Source organism: Typopeltis vanoorti, chromosome 21 (assembly GCF_054136105.1).
Source record: "Typopeltis vanoorti isolate ZY-2024b chromosome 21, IOZ_Tvanoo_1.0, whole genome shotgun sequence".
NCBI classification, from domain to species: domain Eukaryota; kingdom Metazoa; phylum Arthropoda; class Arachnida; order Uropygi; family Thelyphonidae; genus Typopeltis; species Typopeltis vanoorti.
In genome coordinates, this window is record NC_143569.1 from 91,342,010 (window position 1) to 91,365,695 (window position 23,686).

A 23,686-nucleotide genomic window follows, 5' to 3' on the forward strand; every position below is an offset into this window, starting at 1 on the left:
TCTTAGGTTTATCTGTGTTGCTTTTCATTGGTGGGAGTCTTGACCTGATTTTCATATTGTGGAGCTTCCAACTTTGGATTTATTATAAAGTCTTAGAGACATCATCTAGATCACTTCACATGTGGGAAGAATTATTGGACAGTTTGAAGACTGCAGAGTTACTGATATTGCCAGAGAGTTTGGAATCTCTCATAGCATTGTATTCAGTCTCTGGGCAGTGTTTCAAACCAATGGGACGTGTTCCAGATCTTCGATAAGATGCTGCCCTTGCTCTATGTAAATGTAATCGACACACCACGGCAGGTCATCTTGCAAGTTAGCTCTATTCAGGCACAGGTATGTGGATATCTCAACACGCTATGGTAAGATGTCTATGACAAGTAGGCCTATATGCTCGAAGTCCTGTAGTCTGGGACCTTTATCCACAGCTTATTATAGAGCACATTTTCAGCGGTGTTATTATTATTTAGGCTTCCAAGGAGTCAAAAGACTCATCGCAGGAGGTTCTTCCTAGGAAACACAAGTCCATGTGGGAGGTCCTCCTAGGAAACACAAAGTCTATCATACCACTCCTTAAACTCATTGACCGTTCTCGCTCTCACCACTCTATCAGGCAATGCATTCCACGGTTCAACCACCCTCTACGCAAAGAAACCACTCCTCCCTCTCTTGCTTACAGTTTCCTTTCGTAACTTCCAGAGATGGCCTCTTGTCATCACTCCTTCCCACTGTTCAACCAAGTGAAAGAACTCCCCAGTGTCAATCCTGTAATCGTAACCACCTCTCAACAGTTTAAAAGTCTCAATCATATTACCTCTCCTTCTTCTATCTACCAAACTCTGCAGTCCAAATTCCCTCAGCCGATCCTCATAACTAACATTGTACAGTCCTGAAACTGTCATTGTTATCCGTCTTTGTACCCTTTCCACAGTTAATTTATCTCCTTCAAATCCTGGGGACCAAATCTAAAAACAATAGTCCAAGTGTGGTCTGATCAGGGTCTTATACAACGGAATGATAACTCTTTTATCTCTGCAGGTCAGCATCCTTCTCATTATTGCAGCAATCCTTCACCACCTTTGCAATATATCCCCTGAATTTCAGGTTTCTATCAATCAACCAGTTCTCTTGTCTCTCCTACTTCATCCAGTATAGCTCCTCCAATAGAATATGCAGCATCCCATCGATGTGTCCCAAACCTCAAGACCTTACATTTTGCTGCATTAAACCGACACTCCCAATTCATTTGCCCATCTGTCTCTAGCTTATTCAAATCCTCCTGCAAGACTATCACATCTGCACTATTACTTATAACCCTTCCCAACTTCACATCATCTGCAAACAAATAAATATCCCCCTGAAATCCACTGACAATGTCGTTGATATAAAGATTAAACAATATAGATCCCAGTACTGAGCTCTGTGGGAGGACCCCCACTTGTAACCCTCTGCCTCCTTGAAACTGTCCTACCATACAACTCTCTGATACCTATTGGACAGCCATTCCTGAATCCAGTTGACCAACCTGACATCCAAACCCATATGCTGCAACTTAAATATCAGCTTATCATATGGAACCCTCTCAAATGCCTTCGCTAAATCCAAGAAAATGGCAGTATATGCTTTTCCCTCATCTCCTGCTCTTATAACTTTATTATAAAAGGCTAGCATATTACTAAAACAAGAGCACCCCTTCACAAATCCACTCACAGATAACATTACCCTCATTTTCCCAATATTGTATACGGTCCCAAATTATTTCTCCAAGATCTTAACAACTACTGATGACACACAAACTGGCCTATAATTAGACACATCCAGTCTGCTACCGCCCTTATCCAATGGCACTATCTTACCTTCCTTCCATTCCCTGGGCACCTTTCCCATAGCTAGACTTTCATTGAAAAGCCAGGTCAAAGGAGCTGTCCGTTCTTTAGCACATTCCCTCAAAACTCGTGGTGAAATACCATCCAGTCCCACAGCTTTACTGACATCCAGAGTAATCAGTATTTGAAATATGCTCTCCTCTAAACCTCGAACCTACCCTATCCATTTAATATTAAAATTTACTCCTCCAGGATGAAATACACCAATATAGTGTTTGTTGAACAATTCCACTCTTCTGCATCAGTCACTCTATTCCCATTTGTATCTCACAATCATTTCTCCTCCTACTGGCCACATAGCTAAAAAAATTCCCTAGGATTTTCTTTGGATCTCTTCATATTCCAGTTTTGCCTTCCTTACCATATTAGTCACTCTCCTGACCTGTGTCTTATATTCTTCATGCATCTGCTCTTCACCTGTCTCCTTATATCTCTTCTATAGCATCTTTTTCACATGCAATTCCTGTTTAATATTGTTTGTCATCTACTTGACAGCAAATTGTGTCCTCTTCTTCACTTGTGGAATACAGCTTATTGTTGCTGCTAACAAATATTCTTTCAAAATTTCCCAAGAACTAATGATATCCCAGTCTTCCAATTCCTCCCTCCATAAAACTTCCCATGTTGATGTCTAAGACTATTATAGTCATCTGCCTTATAATTCCACATATGCTCCCGTCTCTTTGATACTCCTGCATGTCTCTTCATCTTCCAAGTCAAAACCACATGGTTACTCTCTCTCCAACTGGTGGGAGAGATGTCATTTCAGTTATTATCAACTCTTCTGATGCTATGACCAAATCCAAAACTCTTGAACCTCTTGTTCCCTCTATTACATGTTGTCTAAGACATTTGTCCCTCAAGAATTCTAGAAATTCCATTCCCTTATTGCTATATGCATCTTCCTCTTCCCAATTTATACTGCTGGAGTTAAAATCTCCATTAACAATCATTCTTCTTGCACTTGCCAAGCTCAACTGTCGAAACATCTCCTGGTCCCCACCCTCTGTGCTCCTTGGTTTGTAGCAACACCCCACTAAATATCCTGTCTTGCCTATCTCTACCTCACACCATATGCTTTCAAAATCATTGGTGTCACTGCCTTCCAAAGCCTCCACTCTTAGAAGACATAAGTTGTCACTTATCATAAGCTGTACTCCACCACCATGCTTTCCCTTCCTATCCTGCCGAAAAATACTGTACCCTGCTACTTCTATTGCTGTTATTATATCATCTTCTGTCAACCACGTCTCAGTGATCCCAATGTTACCGGCAAAGTGTGAAAAGCAGGCATTCTATAGAATGCGTGACGTTTTTAGGCAAAGTATGAAATGTGTTTTATTTTAATATTTTACATACTTTCCCTAGACATTATATAGAATGACAAAAAATATTTAAGCAAAGTATGAAAAACGCTTTTATTGAAAAGATGCATGTGAAAATGTAAGATACCGGATTTTTCTATAAAAAGAGAAAAAGACCAGTGCTGAACTACTTGTTGCTACAAGATAGACTGGAATGATATTTTGAATTGCACTTAACTGCCTTTTTAATACAAAAGTACTATAAATTTTGGCACTTGGTCTTGCAAGTACACCTCACGAACCCTTGCCCGCTACCCGTGGACTGAGCGGAAGCGGCTGACCGGAGAGCTATTTTGTGATCAGGAACGTCTCCGACTCTCAGTAAGTCCTTGGGACATAAAGTGAATTGTGATCTGGCATAGAGTTGGTTTGAAATTCCTTCGGCAGTTCCAAGTTGGTAAAGGTAAAACCCATAGTCTGTCACACTCATAAAAATCGGCAGAAGATTGTGCGAGTCATCCCGTCCCTTGTTGATGTCTGGGATAGGAACTCGCACAGTGGCCCCCAAAGGTGCATGAAGAAATTTTTTGAAAAGTCCATTTTGAAGAATCTATTTTCATTTTTTGGCCTGTATTTCCAGATTCAATTTAGATTGAATTTTACCTTCAACAGCATTCTCAATATTGAAGCAAAGAGTAGACAAAATATTAACATCATAACCTTCTATTTTCTCACTTGCATCATCTTTACTCTCATGTCCACAGGTGGCATGAACGTTTTGTTGAAAGTTTCTGCACGTATGGGCACCACTGATTACCTCCAAACAGACGCAGAGGTAGCAGACCTGGAAGCCCCTTTGCTAGACATGTATTCATCACCACTTTTGTTTCTTCCATCGTGGACTACAGTCTCGTCCGTGTTTTGTGCAATAGACTTTCTCTTGGATAGGGTGATCTGTTTCTTGTCTTGTTTGAACGTTTTCCATCATTTTTTCCAGTTGCTCCTCAGTCTGTATGTTTTGTAAAACATATTTGGGTAAGGAAGACGTTGTGAGACCCACTTTAGCTTTGCAGCCAAAGAGAGAGCTTCAAGTGGTGTTCTGTTAATCCCAGAATGAAATGCCCTGTTCTTTATAAGTTGCACGAAACATAGTCTCTCACGCCATCGGTCAGTTTTTTCATCTTGCTCCACGTATACAGCATATTTTCAATGTCTTGATTAGCTCTTTTGATACTTCCTTGACTTTGTGAGTGGCGAGGCTTGCCATGGACAATCTTCAAAGTCGGCCAGTATTCCTTTAGGCTTCTCACCACATCATTAGCAAATTCTCTGCCATTGTTGGATTGTAGAATCGATGGTGCTCCAAGCAACGTAAATATGTTCACGGGGTTTTATGCCACTTCTTCCGCTGTCTTTGATTTCAGAGCCTCGAGAACCATAAACTTAGTAAGATAATCTTGGTATACCATTATAAACTTGCATTCCCTGCCAGGATATGACTGAAAATCGATGAGATCGACCTGACAACGGGAATTGAACTCGGAAAAAATCATAGGCTTCACTACAACACCCTTTTTAACACTTTTTTGTTTTTTCTGGCACAGCTCACAAAGGTGAATGTACAGTTCAATGTCATGACGAGTAATGTTCTTGTACTTGTGTGAGATTTCTTTCAACATTCTGTCACGTCCTCCATGGCAAATGGCCAAATGAGCTTCAAGAAGTACATTAAATAACTCGGAATCTGTGACGTAAAACTGGATTTCACTGACGCCTTCTTTAACAGGATAAATGAACTTACTTTTTTTCTACAATCATCACATCATAGCGATTCAGCAGCCAAAAGTCACGTGATATCTTCTTAGAAGCCATCGTATCATTTTTCACATCGTTCACTAACTTTTGGAAGGTAGTTTCGGTTAAAAAAACGCAGTTTTTATAGCATTTGCTTGAACTTTAGATAGTTCGTAGAATTGTCGTTGCGTGTCAACATGTCGTGATTCCTGCCCAGACAATGTACAGTAGCTTGCTCAGTTATTTTTTTGTGCAGCAAGGCGAGCTTCAAAAGTCAAACAAAGCCAGCAGTGCAAATGGCAGAAGTGCTCTGGCTCCCTGTTTGAGACGAGTGTCGACAGTCACGTGACTTTCCATCACTGCCGGTGGAATTTTATACTACTTTGCCCATTTGCCTTTTGGCATTCTATAGAATGCCTAGGAAATGTGTGAAAATGTAAGCCTTTCATACTTGGACGTCCCATTTTCGGCATTGTATAGAATGCCTAGGCATTCTATACAATGCCTAATTTCACACTTTGCCGGTAACACCAATAATCTTTGGCCAGGTTGATGCTATCAGCACCACCAATTCCTCTCCTTTATTCTGGATACTTCTGGCATTATTATAAAGCATAAAAATGCCACTATTTCTGTACCCAGCTTTATCTCCTCTAGACTCCACTGGGCTCAGTGTTACCTGATGTCGTCCCCCTTCTCCCAAGTTCCCTTTCCCACAAGTGGCCACCCCTGCTACCACATCTCACCACAACACCAGCTTCATGTTCATATCCATTCGATGTAATTTATGTATCAGAATGTGCCTTTGTGAAGTCCAACAGTATGACTGTATAGCTATTACCTTTATCCAACTTAACTGTCATCCTATTATAGAAAGTAAGTTACTGAAGCATGATCTACCCTTCGCAAAGCTGTGCTGTCCCTCATATAATATTCCATTCCTATCCACCCATTTCTGAATTTTTTTTTTAACCAACTTCTTTAATACTTTGGCCACCACTACTGAATGCTAATTGGTCTATAATTAGCTACTTCAGTTCCATCAAGGTTGTTCTAAGACTTTTACCTCCTATTCCCTTGGGACTCCACCTGAGCTAAGACTCGAACTAAACAATCCAGTTACAGGAACTACCAATTCCCTAGTACATTCTCATGATACACAAGCTGATATCCCATCCAAACTCATAGCTGTATTGACATCTAGGTTCTGTAATATCCTATGTACCTTGACTCCTTCTATCCTAACTTCCACATTAATTCCTATCATATCCATTACTGTAATATCATCACCTGGATGATATACTCATGTGAAATGTTTACTCAATAATTCAACTAGTTTGTCTGCCTCAGTCTTCTCTACTGTCTTTATTCTTCAAAGTCATTCTATTATAGTTTGCTGGCCACCTTTCTCTTTATATTCCCTCCACGGCATTTTCTTCTTCTGCAACTTGTGCTTAATGATGTTACTCATCCATCTTAACTCCTACCTGATTAACCCTCCTTACCCTAGATATACAATTTAATACTGCTTCCTCTAGATCAGTGGTTCTCAACCTTTGTGAGACTGCAGCATGGTAAATTCTTTTTTTTTATAAGACGAGGGCCCAGTCCCAAAATTGGAAAGGTATTTACTCGTAAATACCCTTCCAAATTTTTTAGAAGTTCATATATTAAACTAACATAAGTATTAATAATTAATTATGGCATAATCATAAAGAGTATTAGTACTTATGTATACAGTGTGGCATGTTGGCAAATATAAAATTGCATTTAAATTAGTTATCAATCACTGGACTAATGAAATTTTGTAGCATATTGTAGTTTCCTCGGGCCAACATCATTAAATTAATTTGTGCTGATTTTCATTGACATATCCCGTTCTGATCGCCAAAAATTTATAATATTATTCAGTGTATAATTGATTATTGTATTATTAAATTGATTTTAATGATGTTGGTTAAGGGGAAAAAAATGGTAGTGAGAAAAATAGTTATGCATTGTAACTCACCATAGAAGTCAGCTGAGCAGGGGAAAGCAGCAGAAGGATGCCAACTTGTCAGTGAAACCACTTATCACATACACACACCAAATATTTATATATGAAAAGTATGTAATTTATTAAATAAAAATCTACGAATCTCTCAATTCTAAACACTAGTTCCAACGCTAATTAATATTTTGAATTTAAAAAATTCAGCACTTTAACACAGCAATAATAGGTTATTGAAAAAGTTAAACTTAGTTTCTTTTATTACAACTGAGTTTTTGAAGGTTTTAGTTAGGTTAGTGAGACTTTTGTTGCTATTTTCTGTCCATTAGCTTATTAATTCTCGGATGAATTTACGTGATAGCCAAACAGAGACAGTCAGAAAATTGCATGCAGTTCTTCTGTGTTTCGTTTTAAGCACAGCAGTCATTGCAGAAAATGCAGTTTCACAAAGATATGTGGTGGAAAAAGAAATCTCATTGCTATTTCATGTAAATTTGGATATTTATTTATCATTCTTATTCAGAATTTTGAATTGCTCATGGAATTAAAGTACTTTCCAGTCCTTTGTCCAATGATAATTCAATAATTCTTACTAAATAGCTTACCACTTGCAATAGAATATACATTAAAATAAATTTTAATACACTTCCAATATTTCGGCAACGTCACGTTGCCATTATCACAGGAACTTAAATACAAGACACGTGCACGTAAGCACAATACACAGTAAATGAGGAACGAAGCAGGAAGTTATTCTTTCTCCTAAAAGTCCTGATGGTGTCCCCTAGCGGGCAATGTTGGTATTCTTGGCCGATTGGACTGAAGGTCTTCTGATGTAGGTTTCCTAAATTTGGGGCAGTCTCATGCAACCAAATTTGTTGAGGTTTGGATTGTTTCTTAGGGCTGAGGCTGATTCCATGAATAGTCTTTCGTATTTGAATTTACTATGGTGTATTATCGTCGCTTTCTTCCACTGTATTCTATGGCAGGTATCCAGCGCATGGTTTGCAAGACCAGAGTGGCTGTATTGGTGAAAACAGATGTAGTCTTTGTGTTCTGAAATTCTAATATTAGCTGTCCTGCCTGTTTGGCCAAAGTAGGACAGCTTACAACTGCAAGGGACTTGGTATACACTAGGTAGGTCTAAGGGGGGGGGGGGGAGGTCTTTAGTGGAGCGGATAAGGGATGCCAATTTTCTATAAGGTCTATAACAAGAAGTCAAGTCATGTTTTTTTTTAGGATTTTGTAATTTTTTCCGAGGTGCCTCGGATATAGGGAATGGCGATGGATTTAGAGTAATCCCTGTTGTGGATGGGGGGGGGTTATTGGTTTCAATACTTTTTTATTTTTTTTTGGGAGGGGGGGGTAGCCAATGTTCCCTCTAAGCTATGCGCACACTAGATTTTCAAGATGAAATTAAAATTTATTAATTAAAGAAGTTCCATCTAAACATTAACCTATAAATTCTTTAAAAAATACGGTAACTCGGCAACGCCCATAACCTCGCATTTTTTATTACATTCTCGAAGTTGCACAAAACTTGTAAATTATTAACAGTAACCCTATTTGAGGCTAGCGATTTAATGCCAAAGTGAAAGGGGTGTGGCTTAAATGTGTAATTTTTAAGTAGCATATAGAATGGCGTGCTGTTTGTTTACATCTCAGGCCTGACTCATGGAATGGCTGATCAAATTAGTTCAAGATCATGACGAATTAAAACAATGGTTTCATAATTTTAATAAAAATAATTAAATACTTTTAAAAACTTAAATTAGAGTACAATTTAAAATATTGTAGCATTTCAAAATTCTCTAATTTTTAAAAGGAATTTTAAAATAGTAGACTAAATAATAACATTCGTGTACAAGCATTGAGATACAACCAAATCTAGCCTCTAGGCATATCTTTTAGCTCTTGTGTTGCCCTCGGCAATGTTTAGTGTTGGTTCAGCTTTTGCCTTGCCAAGTTATTCAGTGAATAGTGTACATTTGTAAATTTATAAAAACAATAAAAAACATTCTTCAAATAACAAAATTGCAAAAAAACAGATGCACCATGTCAAATTCAAAGGAAGCAAAATGTGTGAAGCGAAAACGAACTGCTAGCTGCTTTAAAAGTGAATGGCTGGATGAAATAGTGAAAACTGCTACGCCAAAAGCTCATGAGTTAATAAACATTCAGCTGCGTGAAATGTTTATGTATGATGCTACAATTGGTGTTGTTTGTATTTATTGTCGTAATGCAAAGGTTGCTGGGGATTTTGCTAATGGGAAGAAGTTTGATGTCACTTGACGCCATTTGACAAGTAAAATACATCTGGATGGTGTACACAAACTTAAGCAACAAAATTGTTCATTGCTAGCTACAGGGGTACTGCGTGAAAGTTCAGATGACCGAGAGAGAAAATGATCAAACCTAGAGCAGATTAAAGTTCTTATTGACAGTGTCTTATTAGTTGTTAAGATGAATAACTCTTTACTTTTATTTTAACATATTAATGAACATATGGAAAAGTATGTTCAACTCCCAGACAGCTGGCGAAGCAAAAATTATGCATTTGAATTTCTGGAAACAATCAATTTAATTGTTGAAAATGACATGTTTGAGCAAATTGTATCTGCAAATTTCCACACCTAACCATTGATGAAAGCACTGATATAACTGTTAGCAAATGTTTCGTTCTCTATTTTAAGTTTAGACCAAAAGATTGTGATGAATATAAAACATATTTTGGTGGAATAATTCAGTTGCAGGCATGTGATGCCTCTTCCATTGTGTTAGTAACAGTTTTATCAAGAAAAGAAACTTGATCTCCAAAAAATGGTGATGTTTACCTCTGATGGAGCTGCAGTGATGCTGGGCAAAGTTAATGGTGTCGCTGCAGAACTTAAATTAGAAGTTCCATGTTGTCCAGCAACACTGTGTAGCTCACCGTGAGGATCTGTGATACGTGGAAGGAAATTAAACTAATCAGAGATATTATACGTTAATGAGAACAGTGTACACACCCTTTTCTCGTTTCACAGTGAAAAGACATGCATTTAAAGAAATTGTCAAGGCATCTGAAAATGAAGCTATTGCCTTCAGACCACTCAATGAAGTGTAGTAGCTATCCAGACATTTTGTTACAGGCAATATGAGGGACTGATCACATATTTTGAAAAAGACAAATCAAATGATCCCGTGGTTATTATTGTCGCAATAAATTAACTAACGTGACATTCAAAGTAGCTGTTAGTGTTTTAAGTGATGTTTTTGAAGAAATGGCTTCCCTGTGCAAAATCTTACAAAGGAGTAACCTTACACCACTAGACAGTCATCATTTTGCCAGAGGGAAGATTAACAAAATCAGGAATCGGCATTTAGAAGGTGATGCTTGCTGGAGTGACAGAGTAAATGCTTTACTTAAACAAGAAGAGACTGAACAAGTAGATACTAGGCTCCTGTTAAATTTTATAAATTGTTTATGTACACATTTAGAGGACAGATTCCCTGAGAATGAATTACAAGAATGGTCAGTGTTTGATATCTCCTCTTTTTCCATTGTGATTTCTCATTTGGTAGTGAACATGTTAATGCCCTTTGTCTTAAATATCATGATTTTCTGGATGATATTACAGAAATAATTAGTCAGTTTAATGATTTCAGATTTTCTGTACAAGAAAAAATTAAATGCAAAATGATATCAAAATTTACAAAAATGGTTGTATTTTCTCTTCAAAATGAGCAGTTTTGTGATTTGGCAAAGTTGATGGATATTGGAGGAACCTTCCTTGCATCTAGTGCAGACTCTGAGCGAGGTGTTTTAGTCTAATGAATCAAATAAAAAACCAACTTAGAAAACGTTTAGGAGAATGTCATTAGGATATGCTAATGAAGTGAAAAGTTACCAATTATATGGAAATTCAAGTAATTTAGATAGTGCGTATAAAGAGTGGGTGAATGCCAAAGACAGAAGAGAGATAAAATAAAGAGATAGAAGCTAGAACTAAACAAGATGAGAATTAGTAACGGACTTATTATGAATGTTTAACAAGGTGAGAATTAGTAATGGGAATATTTTATTATGTATGTTTATAGTTATTTGCAAAGTTAGAAAATTTAATTAAAGGCAATCTGTCACTAGTGTTATTTTTTTTTTTTTACTTTATTTCTTACTTCTAATCAGATCAATATTAAATACATATAAAATATTTATGTTAGCTCTGTGATTGATGTCACACAACTTACTTGGTGATGGTAATAATACACACTCTTAGAATCCTATCTAGTACAGTCGGTATTGTGTTGGCCTCGCATGCGCAAAGTCTGCGGATCGAGTCCTGCCCAAGACTTGTGAATTGTGATTTCCGACTGTTTACTGGAGAGGCTACTGCCGTGTGTGGGAACACGGTGGGGAGTTTGGGGTGACCTGACTGACATCCCATTGACACCAGAAGGTAAAGAGTGAACTAAAATCTTTTAACTTTTTTGCTTAAATGATCAGTATGGTGACTCGTATGGGTGCGCACATACTTTTCAAAAGAAGGAAAATTTCTGCGCACACTCGCAACAAAAAATTAGAGGGGCCATTGGCTAAGAAAGTGTTGAGAATGTAGTTTAGTTCTGTGGTTAGGGAATTGTCATTGGAACATTGGAAAGAATTTAAAAAAGTATGGGAACAACACATCAAAAATTTTGAGAATTTAAAAATAACTCCAAACCACAACTTCCTACCGACACTGTAGTCAACCTTTCGTCAATTAGTTTGAAACCTGAAGCATGCGACACTCTCTCACGTAGCCACAACTTCGCTATTGCGCCTAGAAGAGAATACCTGCTGAAGATGACATTATGATACAAATTGAATGCGGGATACAACACCTTCTAAACCACGTTGCCAACGATATTAGACTGGATGTGGCTTGTGTTCTGACCAAAGCAAAACCAACATGCCCAATAAGGAAATTAAATCTCTGCAAGAATTGAAGAAAAACAAGGAAATAATAATTGCCAAAGCGGATAAAGGGAACGGCACTGTATTACTTAACCAAAAGGATTACACAGGTAAGCTGAATGCTCTATTGTTAGATCGGGCTACTTACCTCCCTATCGAGTACAATTTGAACTTTTGAAGAGAAAGCCTTAAACTCTGTCCCACAAAAACCAATCATATGGCTTTGCTATGTTGATGATGTGTTTGCAATTTGGTTACATGGCTCCGATGCACTCCTCTCCTTCTTAACACACTTAAACAACCAACACCAGAGAATAAAGTTCACCCTGGAAGAAGAAAAACAACTGCCTTCCTTTCTTAGACACACTAGTCACCTGCCAGCATGATGGAACCTCGGTTTCCTCAGTTTATAGAAAACCCACCCATACAGGCAGATACATTCACCAACAATTCCCCCCCCCCCCCTCACAACAGTATGGAGTCATTAAGACACTACACATGGCTAAACGTATCTGCTCCAATGACAATTCCCTAACCACAGAACTAAACCACATTCTCAACACTTTCTTAGCCAATGGCTACCTCCCCCCCCAAAAAAAATCCAAAAACTATTGAAACCAATAAACCTCCTCCCCCTCCTTCACAACAAGGATTACTGCAATCTATCACCATTCCCTATATCCGAGGCACCTTGGAAAAAATTACAAAAATCCTAAAAAAAACATGACTTAACTTCTTGTTACAGACCTTATAAAAAATTGGCATCCCTTATCCGCTCCACTAAAGACCAACCTCCCCTCCCCCCCTTAGACCTACCTGGTGTATACCAAGTCCCTTGCAGTTGTAAGCTGTTCTACTTTGGCCAAACAGGCAGGACAGCTAATATCAGAATTTCAGAACACAAGGACTACATCCGTTTTCACCCATCCACCACTCTGGTCTTGCAGACCATGCACTAGATACCCGCCATAGAATACAGTGGAAGAAAGGTATGATAATACACCGTAGTAAATTCAAATATTATTATTTTTATAGGCGAGTCAACGGAGTCCTTAGACTTGTCGAGGGAGGCCCTAAACATCATGTCCACACAACTATTCGACATTCTCATAGTATCTATCATACCTTGCCTTGAACTCATTCACTGTCATAGCATCCACAACAGATTCTGGCAGCTTATTCCACTCATTTACCACTCTAAAAGTAAAGAACCCAGCTCTTACACCCTTGCTAACCACACTCTTTCCCAGCTTCCATAGATGTCCCCTAGTTCTCCCACCGCCAGTCCTGATCTTAAAAATATCCTCTGAATTAATCCTATAGAAACCATTCAGCAATTTGAATGTCTCAATCATATCTCCCCTTTTCTGCCTATCAACCAATTTCTGCAACCTCACAAATCTTCAACCTGTTCTCATAAGATTCATTGCATAGACCTGCTATCATCTTGCCTCTGGATCCTCTCCACCTTCTCCCCATCAAGAAGAAACCTAGGTGACCAAATCTGGGCACAGTAGTCGAGATGAGGTCTTATCAAGGCTCGGTACAGACTTTAGACAATGACTTGCTTGTCTCTGCTCGTCAAAGTATTTTTCAGCAACCAAGTGATTTGATGAGCTGATTTAGCCACTTTTGCAATGTGTCCCCTAAACTTCATCTCCCTATTCCACCAACACTCCCAAGTCCCACAAAATAATATACCAAAGCAGTATACCACATTGGTGGAGTACAGCTCCACCAATGTGGTATACTGCTACTAATCTTTTCACCCCAAAATGCATAACCTTACATTTTGTCATAGTAAATTGACATCCATTCTCCTTAGCCCAGAACTCCAATCTTTCCAAATCATCCTGCATGATTATGACATCTTCTGCATTCACTATTGCCCTACCCAACTTTGCATCATCAGCGAACAAATGAACCATTCCTCTATATCGTTAATGAACAAATTAAATAGTAGTGGTCCAAGAACAGAACCCTGCGGCACACCACTAGTCACAGGCCATCTTTTGGATTCTACTCCTGAATAAACTAGTCTCTGATCTCTCCATCAACCACCCACCTATCCATCTCACCAACCCTATATCCATTCCCATATGTTGCAGTTTACGGATTAGAATTCCATGTGGTATCCTGTCAAAATCCTTAGACAGGTCCAGCAGTATCACTGTAAACCCATTACCCTTATCCAGTTCAGCCGTCACTGTGTTATAAAACTTGAGCAAGTTACTGAGGCATGATCTACCCTTCACAAAGCCATGCTGTCCCCCGTACAGTATCTCATTTTCATCAATCCATTCCTGTATTTTTCCCTTGACTACTTTCTCCAAGACCTTGACAACGACTCCTGATATGCTGATCGGTTGGTAATTTGCAACAGTAGTCTTGGATCCTCCTTTATGCGGTGGAACTATTTTCCCCTCTTTCCACACCTTCGGGACTAAATCAGACCCAAGGCTCAGATTAAACAACATGGTCAAGGGCACTGATAATTCTTTAGCCGCTTCACGTAAGACCTGTGCCAGTATACCATCCAATCCCACAGATGTATTCACATTAAGGTTCTGTAATAGACTATTCACCTCCAATTCATTCATCACAATTTCCATATAAAATATACTCTTGCAAAGTGCTCACTTAGTAATTCCACTATATCAACTGATTCAGTGACCTTCCTATCATCGGCATTCCTTAAAATCATTCTGCCGTATGCATTTTTTCTTTTACTTGCAGGATATTTAAAGAACTGTTTGGATTATCTTTAGCTTGCATAGCTAGTTTCCTTTCATAATCCGCTTTTGCTTTTCTTACCACAGTCGTTACCCTTCTGGCCTGCGCTTTATACCGTTCGTGTGCCTGCAGGTCACCTTTCTCTTTAAATTCCCTCCACAGTTGTTTCTTTTCTTGCTGTTATTCATCCATTTAACCCCTACTTGTTTTACTATTCGGACCCTAGGTATACAATCAGCCATAACCTCCTGTAAATGCTCCTTGATGAAATACGAAAGGTTATTCATGGAATCAGCCTCAGCCCTAAGAAACAATCCAAACCTCAACAAATTTGGTTGCATGAGAGTGTCCCAAATTTGGGAAACCTACATCAGAAGACGTTCAGCCCAATCAGCCAAGAATACCAACATTGCCTGCTAGGGGACACCATCAGGACTTTTAGGAGAAAGAATGGCTTCCTGCTTCGTTCCTCATTTACTGTGTGTTGTGCTTACGTGCACGTCTTATATTTAAGTTCCTGTGACCTTGCTGAAATATTGGAAGTGTATTAAAATTTATTTTAATGTATATTCTATTGTATGTTGTAATTTCCTTAAGCTATTTAGTAAGAATGTATAACCAACGTCTAAGCCTTTCCACAAGAATTACGATAATTCAATAAGTTGAAGGGTTTGTTCATGGAAAGGGCGATCTCTTTGTCTTCAACAAAGGGGTTCACAATCCACATATTTTGCCTCTGGGGATTCTCATGTTCAGGATAATACTTTTCAAATGGGCTGCAATTATATCTGAAACTGAATTCTGGAATAGAAATCATCTGCTTCCATAATATAATCTAAGTACGACTGAAACATTTCATTATTTCTTACTGCAATCATATTAAGCCAGAGTTTGAGTTTCTTTTTGAATGATTCGATCTTGTTCCAAGCATTAAATACTGTTGTATCTGGACCTTGAAGTTTTAAATTCAACTCATTTATATAAGAAAATGTCACTGAGATATGCCAGCGAGGCTATTCATTTCTTATCCTGGAAATAATGGGACAGGTCAATTTTCTTATCAATTAGAAACAGCTTTCGAAGTTCATATAACCTTTTGAACTTTACTCCGGGACAGCCAATGAACTTTAAAATGGAAAAGATTTCGATGATCAGAGCCCATTTCATCGCACAATGCTCTTAACAGTCTCATATTTAAATCACTGTTTTTTATATAATTAATAATTTTAACAGATTGAGACAGGACTTCGTTAATCTCAGGTGCCATTTTTTTTGAAGGACAGATTTTGCTTATGAATGTATCAATGTATTGACAATAAGATATTGTCTGCCATATCCTTAATTTTAGTGACTAAACTGAATTTCTACCTGTAAGACGGACAGCGTCAGTATAAACTCCAATGCAACTTTTCCATTCGAGATCTCTCTCTCTTCAATGAAATCATTTAAAACTTTGAAAATTTCACTGCTGGTAGTGTGCATAGGCAATTCAGAAATGCCTTAAAATGTCTTCATATCACTTTCATCATGGTCAATATATCATACATATCATATCAACAATTTTAATTTTTTCAGTGAGTTGCGTTTCTGTATCTTCTGCCATAATCAGATATCTTCCTTTCAACTGTATCATCCGATAATGGGATGTCTTTCATTTTAATTGCTGCAGACTGACCTAATACTTAATTACAAGCAGCAATCAAAGAAGGCTTAATGAGTTCTTTGACATTGGAATATGGTTTTTTACATTTAGCTATCTGTAATGATATTAAATTGGATGCTGTTAGAAGTGAAGTGTCAGTGGTTGAAGCTTGGGAAATAATTTTCTTTTCTATTTTAAGTGCATCTCTTTTATGCATAAAGGATTCAGTGGGTTTGTTGACTAGATTGGAATATTTTATGTTGATGTTGAGTAAGTTGCGATGGATTCATAGCCTCGTTTCCCAGAACAGCAGTACAATGACACATTGGGGTCATGGCAGTTGGTCAGTGTGAGGGCATTGTGTGACACCAAATTTTAATAGCTGTTCATATACTTATGAGTAATGTATACTTTTCTTCTGTATGCTGATAGTTTTCCTCTCCTTTTGTACATCCTGGGGATTGCTCTGTAGGCTTGAGTTGGGTGAATCACTGTTTGTTTCGTCACAAACACCTTCAATAAGAGATTTCTTAACACCAAAATTAATCGAAGTCCCTTTTCTCTTATTCGTATTAAAATTTTAAATCTGTAGGCCTATTACTTTAAAAAATCACAGCACCTGGGTTTCGAAACAAGCACTTACACACTGCAATGCGGCTTGCGAAGAAAAAGAAAATACTCAGCTTGATTTGAGAACTGGATACAGACTGCCTTGATCTTCAATTTCAGTGGGAAAATTTTCTTTATACTTCCTTGCTGATTGGTCACTGACATTTGTAACTCAGATGTTATTTCGTTCTGTTTTGAGAACAGAGGATATGCCGCCCATTGTTGTAATCAGCTTGCAGGCAGTTTTTATGACCGGTTATAAACAGCGGTATTCCCTTTCCCAAATGTTAAAAGATTTTGATGTCTGAAAATTCCCAATCATTCATGAATACTTCCATGTTTAAAAATACTCAGCTTGATCACTGACATTTGCTACACAGATGTTATTTAGGTGTTCTGGGTCTGAGCTTTGATACATTCATAAATATTATTCTTCTCAGAATATTTGCACTATAAAATATTTATTCATGAAAAATGCTTAGAAAACTAAAATGACAAATTCCAGGAGAACTTCTCATGGCCTGGTATAATTGATGCCTGGGCCGTAGCCCGGCAGTTGAGAAACACTGCTCTAGATGACCCTTAACTATATCCCATGCACTACTATCAGTACTACTATCCTACAGTGTTTTATGCCATGGCACAGATTTAAGCTTCTTCCTAAGCATGTCATAATCACCTGCCTTGTAGTTCCACATATACCTTTCTTGATAGAATATTCCTCATGTTGTACAGTTTCCCAAGTCAAGACTGCATGGTCACTTTCACTATTTGCAGACAATGTTGTCACCTTGGTTATGGATAGCTCTTCTGATTCTGTGACAAAGTCCAATACCCTCCCACCCCTGTGATAGTCCCCTCCATCACATGCTGCCTTAAATAATGATCTCTAGTAGGTGTATAAATTCTTTCTTTCTTGCCATATGATTTTTCTTCCTTCTGGTCTATATCTCCATAGTTGAAGTCCCCCATAATAATCGCTTGACCTGTACTCATTTTGCTAATTTGGCAATGCCCATCTTCCAGATCATCTGGGGAACTCCCTGGCTTATAGCAACAACCAACTGTATATTTTGTCTTACTGGTCCAGATTGTTTCAAATGTACAGCCACCTTCCTGCTTGTCTCCTATTATTTTTGGCTACAATTCATCTACTATCATCAGCAGTACTCCTCCCCCATCCTATCTTCCCTGAAAATACTCAACACTTCACATTCAGTCCCTGTAATTATATCATCTGCTGTTAGCCAATTTTGTTGAAAGTTTATTTTTCACTTGTTTAGAGTATAATAAATTTAGTTTAATCCTTTATCCAAGTGTGAGCAAACAAAGTTTGCACCTGAAAGTATCTTCAGGACTGGGGTAAGGTGGTACAACACCTTTGCTTGCTCCACCTTTGCAACGAGTTGTCCTGGTGTTGTACCACCTTACCCCAGTCCTGAAGATACTTTCAGGTGCAAACTTTGTTTGCTCACACTTGGATAAAGGATTAAACTAAATTTATTATGCTGTTAGCCAAGTCTCACTAATGTCTATAACTTTTGGCAAGGTTGCTCTAACCAATGCCAAAAACTCCTCTCTCTCTCTCTCTTGTTCCTGATACTTTTGGCATTAGTATATAAAAACTGCAGCATTCCTTTAATCTTCCACCCACCTTTTACTTCCTTGAATTAATTACCCTATTTAATATTTTTTGCTTGAAAGACTAAATTCCACACTTGGTCATTCTCGCATTCACTAGCCTTATAGGTGCCTTCACATGAACTCACTTAAGCCCTAATTGCTTAAGTTTTCCTGAATTTGCATTTCAGCATGCTCAGTGAACAAAACTCTCTCTGGACACCTAACACCAAAACCATTTAGATGCAATCCATCAGCATTGTACAAATCCTTTTTTCTGTCAAACACAGACTACAAATCAACAAATCCTACATCATTCTTTCTGGACAGTTATGTATAGACTCATTGGCTACCAATGCCCTCCTCCTCAGTTCATCTCTATCATAGTGTGGTTGGAGACTTACATTCACTTTCTAGATCTTCAGTTTTGCTTCTTCTAACAACTCCTATACATACTCCCTCATAGAATACTTCTCTCCTCTCAAATCATTAGTACCAACCAAGACCATCATTTCCTTCGACTTACATTTTTTATTTTTTGCATCCAGATGGTGTGGCTGATATTGCAAATTTTTGCACCTGGGATGTTTGATACTTTGCATACCTGTACATAATGTTATTTTTTACTTTGTAAGTATTCATTTATTTTTTTTATTCTACCATTTACTACTATAATATATGGCACACTACTCATGAAAAGGTCTTGATAGGTGGATATACTAAATATGCCAAAAGATAAAAAAATTTGCAATTTTCAATTTCAAAAGGTTGTCTAGTCTGAAAGGATGAAAATAACAGAATGGGACCAATTTTGTTCATAGTCATTTATCAAATTTTAAAATCGTGAAATTTTATTTAGTTCCCCACAATTTTTTGGGGGAGGTTTTAAGACATCTGTTTTTAATTTTTTGCAGACTATGAGGTATATAAGAAATTCCTCAAGGTGATTTTAGGCATACTTGTTCAGTTACATGTATAAATGAAACACAAAAAATCAGACTTGCAGAATCAATAAGGTCTGAAAAGTATTCAAAACTCAGAACACCTAAAGCACATGACTGCCACTTGAAAAAATTGATTAGTTCTTTTGAAAATGCAAATTAAGAAATCAGTCTTGGAAGAACAATAGAATATTGCACCCTTCAATTGATTGGAGAAGACCTGAGGTCGATTCTTGTCTTGACAAGAGGAATCTTTATATGGGCTTTTTCTGTTGAAGATGATTTAGGTGATCTCATGCAGAAGTAAAAGGGTTTTTCATCTTGCATACAAGCTAAGTAAAACAATTTACTGGTGATGACAGGCAGTAAATGGTGTCGATGATCGTTATGTGTATTTGGAGAATTAAATAGTATGGGGGAAATGGCGATGTATTGGGTAGAGTAGAATGTTCTTCCATGATGAGTCCTTGAAGGGATCATGTAATAATCATAAAAGCATTAAAATGGCAATTAAAAAAATCATACAAGTTATCCGGAAATAAGCTGTGATCAGTTTTAAACCTTCCAAAAGTAAAAATTCTATGGATCTGAACAAAAACTGGCTGCCATAATTAAGATGCCAGGAAATATCTTAAATTTGAGACAAAATATAGAAATCTTTTTAAATCTGCACTGCATACCTCTGTGTTGTTTGAACTGTTTGCATTAAAAGCTTAAATTCAAATAGTTTGAACCATCTGATTAGAACGTAAGAGAAACAGAACTGGATTTCATCAAACTACTGTCTTCCCAACAGTTTTTCATTTGTTTCATTTTGTTATTATTGAAAAATTTTAATTTCATAATTTTTTGTTTCTACTGTTTGTACGTTGGATAAACTTGCATTTAATAACTTACAAAAATGTGGGATTTTTTTTTTTTTTTTTTTTAAATTTATAACACAAATGTTAAATACTTTTTTATTTCTTCGCATTTCAATGAAATAACTTCTCTCAATTGCCTTTGCCTTAGAGGTTGGGAGGAGGGTATGCCAGTGTTACTAAAATTTTAAAAGGGGTACCTGGTTACTGAAAGTTTGGGAAACACTAAAGGATAGAGTAATCATAATGCAAAATTATAGTTTCAATTTAAATTGATTTCACATGAAATGCCCTACTTTTCAATTTGAACTGACTATGCAGTTTGAAATGATAGACCCCACTCTCTCTCTCAGAAGAGAAAAGTTCATGAATTTTTGAAAAGTGACTTGTTGGTCCAAAGAAATAATTAGCAAATTAAAAGCTATTCATGTTAAACCACTCCATATTTATAGGGCACCTAAAAAAAAGAAATTATTCCCTGTAGTTGATAGTATAATTAAGACTTATGAACTTATAGGTTTATACTTATAATTTTACATTTATAAACTTGCCCAACAGTTAGCTAAGTCACTTACTTTCCTTGTTGGTAATTCCTCTACTTTGATTTAAAAAATAAAAAATAAATCCACTCATTTCTAATCAATCGTAAAAAAAAAAAAATTACATCTTTAAGAATTCAGACAGTGGTTAGTAAATAAGGATGTGATATCAAAACTAATACCCTTAATTTAATAGTCTAGTGTTTTCCGCCTGTTCTATTCTGAATTATTTGCAATTACAACTTAATGATACTGCAATTCCCCCACCCCAGACAATTGTTTACATATAGCATTTTGAGAACAAAGCATGTAATCAGTTACTTTCACACTTTAGTCTGGCTACACTGTGTAGATTAAATTATTTTAATTCTTTATTCAAATGTAATCAAAGTTTGTGCTTGAAGTATCTTCATGATTAGGCTACTTGTAGATGAAGGCTAGTGACCTCACATCAATTGTGTTAAGCTATTCATTATGGGAAGGACCATTACCCAAACCAGTGTGTCTTCCTTTATTGAGGTCTCATGAGTGGGAGCCAGACCCAAAAGAGATATCAAGGTTGAATTAATGCAGGTCATATTCCCATATATACAAGTAGTGATTTTAATACGGTGATCTTGTCTTGTCAGATGTCATCTCCTCCCAGGAGGTTGACTACCATGGGCTTCCGCCATATACGGTTTTGTGCTTCTCTTTTGCTTTCTTCATAGGACAAAAAGGTCCAGTCCTTAACATTTCCCATTCAATCTGTTCTTTGTCTTCCTCTTCTTCTTTTTCCTTGTATGTGACCAAGGTAGGTGGTTTTCCTTTTCTTAATAGTTTTCAACAGATTCCTGTCTTCTTCAATCATCTCTAATATTTCTAAATTAGTTTTTTTGGCAGTTCGTGGGACTCTAAGAATTCTTCTGAGGATCCACATCTCAAAGGCTTTTAGTTCATTTTCACAATATTTTGATATTGTCCAGGTTTCTGCTCCATATAGCAGTGTTGACCATACACAACATATGGACAGCCTAATTCTTGTTTTTGTGTGAATTTCCCTTGAGATCAGAATGTTTTTCATGCTAATGAAGGTTGATCTAGCGATTTCTATTCTTCTTAATATTTCCTTATCACACTTTCCATTCTCTGTAATTAGTTGACCCAAATATATATAACTCTCTACTTGATCTAAAGTATTTCCTCTGATCTTAATATTTATATCGGGTATTTTCCCTTTTCTCTTGTTACCAGCATGGTTTGGGGTTTTTTTTTTTTTTTGAAGTTGAAATTAAGTCCATATTGTTCACTTAGCTTTAGCATCTCTTCTAGTAGGTTTTGAAAATCTTTTTTTATTTTCAGCTAGCAGTACTGTATCATCTGCATATCTTAAGTTGTTTATATTCCTGCCTCCTATACTGACTCCTTTAAATTCTTCTAATTGCTGGAAGATATTTTCAGTATAGAGGTTAAACAATATGGGAGAAAGAACACACACAGCCTTGTCTGATACCCTTCTTTACTGGGAATTCCTCTGAGAGTTCTCCTGATATTTTTATTGAGGCAGTTTGCTCCCAATATAGATTTTTCAGTAACTAACCTGGTATCTTGACCATCTACTCCTAAATTTCTGATGCATTTGATTAGTTGTTCATGTTGTATATTGTCAAAGGCCTTTGTGTAGTCAATAAAACATAAGTAAACCTTATTAAAATCATTACTTTCTAGGTGAGCCTAGCTAATTGTTGGGCCACTAACAACTCATTTCCTCTTCAGTACTTAACTTCTGAAATTCAATCACATCTTAGGTCAACATAAGAAATTACTGATGAATAGGTGCTACATTTAATAAGTAATACTTTTTATAAAATAATATCAACTGTAAGTCTGCAGTAAATAAATTTAAAATAAGCATTTTAGTTACCAGAAAAAAAAATTTTTTTTTAGTATCTAAAATGTGTTAGGAATGTTTCAGACAGAATTTTGGTATTGCTTAGTTTAAGTGACTGAATTGTTGTAGCCATAGTCCACCTAACTATTAGCATTTCAGCGCTTTGAGTTTATGCAACATTTCAGTCCGTTTAAACTAAAAGGCTAAACTTTCAACAGACTAGCATCGTCAGCCAGCTGATGTCTTTTTAAAATAACTTTTTTTCATTATCAGAGAATATTGTAGATTAAATGCTATTTCTTCAGCTGCACACAAGAACTTTTTTCTAGTAGGTGAAAAAATTAGGAACATGGAAACAAATGCATAAAAAGCGGGAATGAAGAAAAAGTTTTTTAAAAAAATTGGGCACATGCTATTATGAAGCTATATTGTGATATATATCTATCACAATAGTAGTAGTCATATATATATGATTAAAGAAAACAAAATCAATCGCAGCCCAAGTTTTTATTTATATATCTAAAGTGGGTTTCACATAAAACTGCATACTTCTTTTTCATCATATGAAAATGCTAGAAAAAAAAATTTTTACTCATTTTGTTAAACGCATTGAAGATTTTACATAAAAGGAATTTACTTAAAATGTTAGTTTGAAAGCAGGTAAACTTTAGTTTCCAGATTAGTGGATTCAGAGGATTGATTATGGGTAAAGGTCTTCTAGTAGACCTTTAACAAAACTAACCTTATTTTTGCTTATTACTTATATATTAGTTGTTGTTGTTTTTTTTTTTTTTTTAAATTTAAATACTGTACTTAACTTAAAGTTTGCAGATCATAGCCCATAACAACAGTTCTGTATGTCCAGCGGGTAGTCAGAGAGAATGAAAGAATCTGCTAATGTGCTTCTTCTAGAGATGATGGTTGTATTCATTGGGAGAAATAGCATTCATCCTCTGTTCTAC

At 36.8% G+C, this 23,686-nt stretch overlaps 1 protein-coding gene across 2 annotated transcripts in view; it reads left to right on the forward strand.

The window, feature by feature from the left end:
• LOC150095106 (uncharacterized) overlaps positions 1-23,686 on the forward strand; it is a 191,729-nt gene that overhangs the window by 14,689 nt on the left and 153,354 nt on the right. The gene's annotated exons all lie outside the window — the stretch shown is intronic.